This window comes from Mesoplodon mirus (assembly GCF_964341445.2).
Source record: "Mesoplodon mirus genome assembly, chromosome: 12".
NCBI classification, from domain to species: domain Eukaryota; kingdom Metazoa; phylum Chordata; class Mammalia; order Artiodactyla; family Ziphiidae; genus Mesoplodon; species Mesoplodon mirus.
In genome coordinates this window covers 82,731,541-82,737,619 of record NC_138988.1, presented here as the reverse complement: position 1 = coordinate 82,737,619, position 6,079 = coordinate 82,731,541, and the positions used below count along the sequence as shown (strand labels likewise).

Sequence of the window (6,079 nt, the reverse complement as noted above, 5' to 3'; positions counted from 1 at the left end):
ATAATAAGGCAATGAGAAAAATTGTGTTAAATTTCAAAAGTGATATATAAACATCATTGAGGAAGAGAACATAAATTGCATTTCCTTTCCTGTCATATTTGCATAATTTTAGATTCTAAATAGTCAATAATAGCAAAAAAAAAAAAAAGCTTGTGTAATAATATGGTCTTGTACGTAAGAAAACACAGGGGAAATTTACCTGTACAATCCAACCATTCTACCGAAAAAATAACAGTGACAAAAAGGAGTTCATTAAATATTGCAAAACACTTAAATGTTTAAAGTTAACATCAAAGTAGTCCAATACCACGTTCTTGCATAAAAAATTTTTACAGCATTATGTTAGGATAATTTGTTATGTTAGGATAATTTGAATAATACCCCACTGATGGCCAGAAATAACATTTTCCACTCTATCTGTCCATGAGTTGTCCTTGATTGTTTATTTTTCCAAACAGAGAAGGTTAATTACTTACCCACAGTCTCATTATACATCAGTTTTTTTCAGGATTTACTATGAATCAGAATATTAGCCACTATAGGTGGGATCTCTACTCCTAAAATGCCCAATTACTGCACATTAAAATGTATTTACCATGAATATTAAAAGCATCTTGGAATTCCACAGCAACACGTTCCTTAAAAGAAGATTTATTTCATTATTACAAAGAGTGGCCAGTATAAGAGTATTGGTTTTCAAACCTATAAGGTAATTTTTCATGACTTTAGAATGCAAATAGCACACTTACTAATTACTAATTTCTGGTTATATTTTTGAAATAAGTAATGTTCTAATGACATATAGAAGAGGATGTGTGGCAGTCAGGTTGATCAGACTTGAGAGAGTAAAAGATCCAAGTCTTATGTCTTGTACCCTGAGGTCTGCTCTATCTTTGTGACTCAAATACTTCTCTTAGAAGCACTAGACCTAGTCTCTCTCTCTCTCTCTCTCTCTCTCTCTCCTACACACACACACACACACACACACACACACAGACAAGCACAAACAATAACAGCAATATCTAAAAATAAAACTCACCCTCATGATTTTCATTAGTCATAGGTATCCTTCTGCAGTGATCTATTGGATAAGTAACCATCTTTGTCAGGAAATTGTTTCACGACGGTCACTTGTGGCCCATAGAAAATTCTCAACTTGGTTCTGAGCTGTGTCGGCAGGATTCTGAGATGCCTTTGTGTCCCCTCTACAAACACAGGGGGAAGAGATTATACCACCCAAGGCAATATCCTTGGGTCAGAGAGGATTTTCAGTCATGCAAATCAGGTTTCTGGCTCCTGAGCTCTGTAGCTAGGTGCGGTATGGAATTAATCAGAAACAGGAGGAGACTCTGGACTCTGGACCTTATAGGATTATAAAGCAATACTTTAGTTTCAGTTGTTCGTTTGCTCATTTAAATAAATGCACAAATAGTTGCTTATACACAGAAAATCAATTGATAAATGGGAGATTAGATTTCTTTTTTTTATATTTCTCTTCATGCAAATCAACCTGAGCTAGCGTATCTATTGCTGAAAGAGGAAGAAATTTTATGTTCACTTGATAATTTATACAGACCAATAAAACTAAGCCAGGATTGTTACAGAATAGGTTCCTCTTCTTTTTTTCTCAAAACTTTATCCACTGATACCAGTCTCCTTGCCTCAAGTGTTTTCTTCAGCTGCCCAAATTCAGTCCTAGGCGCTATGCTCCTCAGATTGTGTGACCTTCTGAACCCTTTCTGCTATGTTGGACCTAGACTCTGCCATGGGTTCTCCTTGCATCTCTAATCCTTACGTTGGTCCACTGGGTTCTTCAGTGGAGTCCCTGGGACTCCATCTCTGACCTCATCTCACACCCATTTGATCACCTGCTCTAACCAGACCAGTCTCCTTGCTGCTCCATGAATACTCCAAGCTGCTTTTGTTTTCTGCTTACTCTTCCTCCAGATATTCCCACGACTCTCTCAGGTCTTTATTCTCCTTTCCAGTGGGACTCTCCATGGACAAACAGTCTAATGTTGCCACCCTCATGCAACCCTTATCTACCTTTGCTACTTTATCTTCTCCTCAGTATTTATCACCGTTTAATACACTCCGTATTTAACTTATTTGTTTATTATCTCCCTTCACAAGAATGTAAACTCCTTAAAGGTGGGAATTTGTACCTACTTTCTTCCCTGCTCTATACCTATAGTGCTTGTATAGAACATGAATTAATCCAGTTTTTAAATTAATTAGTTAATTTACAATATTATTATTTTTCTTGCTTTACTGCTCTAGTGAGAACCTCCAATAAACTGTACAATAGACGATCTGGTATTTTACATCCTTACTCTGTTTGTTTTCACATCTGGCTAACTCCATTGCCTTTTGAGACTTCTACTTGCATCCGGTAAGGACTTGAAGCTCCAGAATTCAAGTCTTTACTTTTCTTTCAGGTCAGTCACAATCTTGCTTGGGGGACAGATTAGTATAAAGGGCACCAAAACACATAGTGATGTCACATAGTAATATCTCACAAAATATTTGTATTTTTAATAGAATTATATGTTTATCATATCAGATATAATCGTTTATTAGTATTGATATTTCCCCTAGTGTTCTTGTCACTACAGGCATACCTCAGACATACTGTGGGTTCAATTCCAGACACCTCAATAAAGTGAATATTGCAATAAAGCTAGTCATACTAAATTTTTGGTTTCCCAGTGCATTAAAAGTTGCACTATAATGTAGTCTATTAAGTATGAATTAGGACGATAGCTCAAAAATGTACATACCTTAATTCTAAAATATTTTATTGCTAAAATATGCTAACCATCATCTGAGCCTTCAGCAAATCTTAGTCTTTTTTCAATAGTAACATCAAAGATCACTGATCACAGATCACCATAACAAATATAGTTAAGTTTGAAATATTGCAAGAATTATCAAAATGTGTCACAGAGACACTAAATAAGCAAATGCTGTTGGGAAAATGGCACTGATAGACTTGCTGTATGCAGGATTGCCACAAATCTTTAATTTGTAGAAAAAAGCATTGTCTGAGAAACACAATAAAGCAAAGCACAATAAAACCAGATATGCCTGTATTTTAACTTCAGTGAATTTTATTTTTGTGTACCAGAAATGCATTTTTATTTTTATTTGAAAACAACCTAAATTTTTAGACAAATGATTTTAGTATATAAATTTGATTTTGTTTTTATACAGAATATAAAGATTTTCCTCATTGATCTTCCATGTGAAGGGGATTACAAGCCTGAAGCGAGATACCTTCTGCACACAAGTGTGTATCTTACGTGTAGGGTACTGGAAACCAATGTGTAGTGCTTCCACACGTAAATTAGGTCGTGACACCACCTATTAAAAAGGGGATAAGAGAAAAATTCTATTAATCAGATTCAAGAACAAACATGACACAAAAACTGCAGGTAAGACCAAATAAGTCATTTTAATTAGGACACTGCAGGTTATACTGGAGTAACAGGTTTGTGAAGCTACAGTGTGTACCACATTAAAACAGCAAGAAAGGGCTATTTATATGGAAAGGCTGGAATGAGGGATTTTTTCACTAAAGCAAATTAACTTCTTGTCAACTGCCAAAACAAAACAAAACTGAGCATTATGAGTGTTAGTATACTGAAGGCATATTATACCAGTTTTTGTGCATCATACTAAAGTTAGGACTTCTTCACTGGTGCATATGAATCATTAATAGTCATGGAAAAATTTTTTTGCCAAATTTCAGGCATGTCTTATCTTTGATGGAGCATTACTTGTATCTATAATTTCACCCTGTAAAAACATATGAAGAGAGCGTTCATTCTGTGCCAAAGGATGACCAGTGACCTTGTTCATAAACTGCTCCAGCCCTTGCTTCCTTTCTTCAATAAAATTGTCAACAAATATTCCATCATCTCTTCTAAAAGAAAGTTGACTCAAAGATGCTCTCCCAGGGACTGGGGGAACTACAACCTTGATCTCTCTTTCTAATTCACTTCGCAGCTACTCAAAGTCACTGTATCTTCTTCTGACGGCAGATTCCTTCAGCTTGAAAATAGGCAGATTTGTCTTGACCCTGATTTCGTAGGTGGTGAACCGACCCGGCCTACCCGCACTATCTGCGGGTTGCTCACATCGATCTCGAGGAAGTTGCTGGGAGGCCCGCAGGCGTCGTTCAGGTTCTGCGGCCTGGTGATCAGCCGCCGGGTGCCCGCCACGGTCTCCGCCATTTCACGGCTGTAGCCGCCGCCGCCGCCGCCGCCGCCGCGGGCTCCCTCCACCCCTTCCGCGTTCTGCCGACCCCGCCGCTGGAACGCCGAGCTCGCGCGCAACTTTAGTGAATTTTACAGTGCATTTTTTAATACAATAATTTGAAAATAATCGTTTTCAGTAAAGACTTTTTAATTAATGAAAGATGAATAAAAAATGATTCATCTACTGTTGCTATTCTCTTTCTCTCTTTTCTGTTTTCCTGTGATCCATGCTTGCTTCCCTCTGTTTTAAAGGAAGGTAAAAATGAGTAGTTGTGATCATATTTAGTGATCTTTTTTACACTTGCTCGGTGTCATGTTGAGTGGACTGTGTCTAATTAGAAGTTACAACCTCTCTTCTCTCCCTCTCTCACTGTATTTCTCTTGCTTTTTCCTGCTCTCTTCCTGGAATCCATGAATGTTACTTAATATTTACAAAATAAAACATATCAAGGTCATATAATGGATTTCTGGGGGAGAGGAGATTTTTCTTTAGAAATGTTCTTTTCTTTATATAATTCTGTTGGGTATAAATAGTTGGCTGGTTGGATAAGAGGGTCCTTGAACAATGCATTTTCTTCCACCTCACCCTGTCTTGAGGGCTCAGCAGGAGCTGATAGACAAGGGGTAAGAGGCATGGAGATGGCAGCCTAGGCCTGTGCTTCTTAATCCTCGGTGCACGGTATAATCACTTGAGACTAATTTTTTAAAAAGTTTTATTGGAGTATAGTTGATTTACAATGTTTTTTTAGTTTCTGCTATACAGCAAAGTGAATCAGTTATACATATACATATATCCACTCTTTTTTAGATTCTTTTCCCATATAGATCATTATAGAGTATTGAGTAGAGTTCCCTGTGCTATACATTAGGTCCTTATTAGTTATTTTATATATAGTAGTGTGTATATGTCAATCCCAATCTCCCAATGAGATTATTTTTAAATTACTGATTCATAGCCCTGTTCTTTCCCCCCCTTCCCCCTCCCCTCGCCCAAGAAATTTCTATCTGATTAGTCTGTGATGGTACTTTTTTTTTTTTTTTTTTTTTTTCTGTTTCCTTCCAGTCACTATACCTATGGGAGTAGCCTCTACCCTGACTTCTAACAGCATAGATTAGTTTTGCATGTCTTTGTACTATATCTGAATGGCATCTTGGTGTGTATATTTTTCTTCCTGACTTATTTTGCTCAACATTATATGTTTGAAATTTATCCATGTTGTTCTGTGTAGTTGAGAATTATCCATTCTCATTGTAGAAGTATGGCGCTTCATTTTGTGAATATAGCACACTTTATCCAATGACAGAAATCTGGGTACTTGTCAGTTTGGTGGTTTATGATAAGTGCTGCATTGAACATTCTCATACATATCTTTGGCAAACATATGCACATTATATTAGGTAAATCTAGGAGTAAATCTAGAGTAGATTTGTTAAATCTAAGAGTAGATTTAATAAATCTAGGAGTAGAATTGTTAGGTCATCATGTGTGGAAATTTTTAGCTTTGGTAGATTCTGCCATGCAGACTTACAAATTGATTTTACTAATTGCTACTCCTGCCAGCAGGTTATGAGAGTTTCAGGTACCCAAAACACTTGCTAATACTTTATATTTTCCATCATTTTACTTTAATTATTATGGTGTATGTTTTATGGTATCACGTGATTTTAATCTGCATTTTCTGATACACAATCACAAAGCAGATGAATATCTTTACTTATATTTATTGGTAATTTGGATATCCTCTTTTGTGAAATGTCCCCATAAATCTTTTGTCCATCTATTTGATAAGTTCTGTTTTTCTTAATAATTTGTTAGATAA

At 36.4% G+C, this 6,079-nt stretch overlaps 1 pseudogene across 1 annotated transcript; it reads right to left on the bottom strand.

Annotated features, from left to right (window-relative positions):
- Positions 1-3,747: 3,747 nt before the first annotated feature.
- On the bottom strand, positions 3,748-4,243 carry LOC309813675 (sorting nexin-3-like; annotated as a pseudogene). The gene has a single exon. The product of its transcript is annotated as a sorting nexin-3-like (transcript).
- Between the last annotated feature and the right edge of the window lie 1,836 nt (positions 4,244-6,079).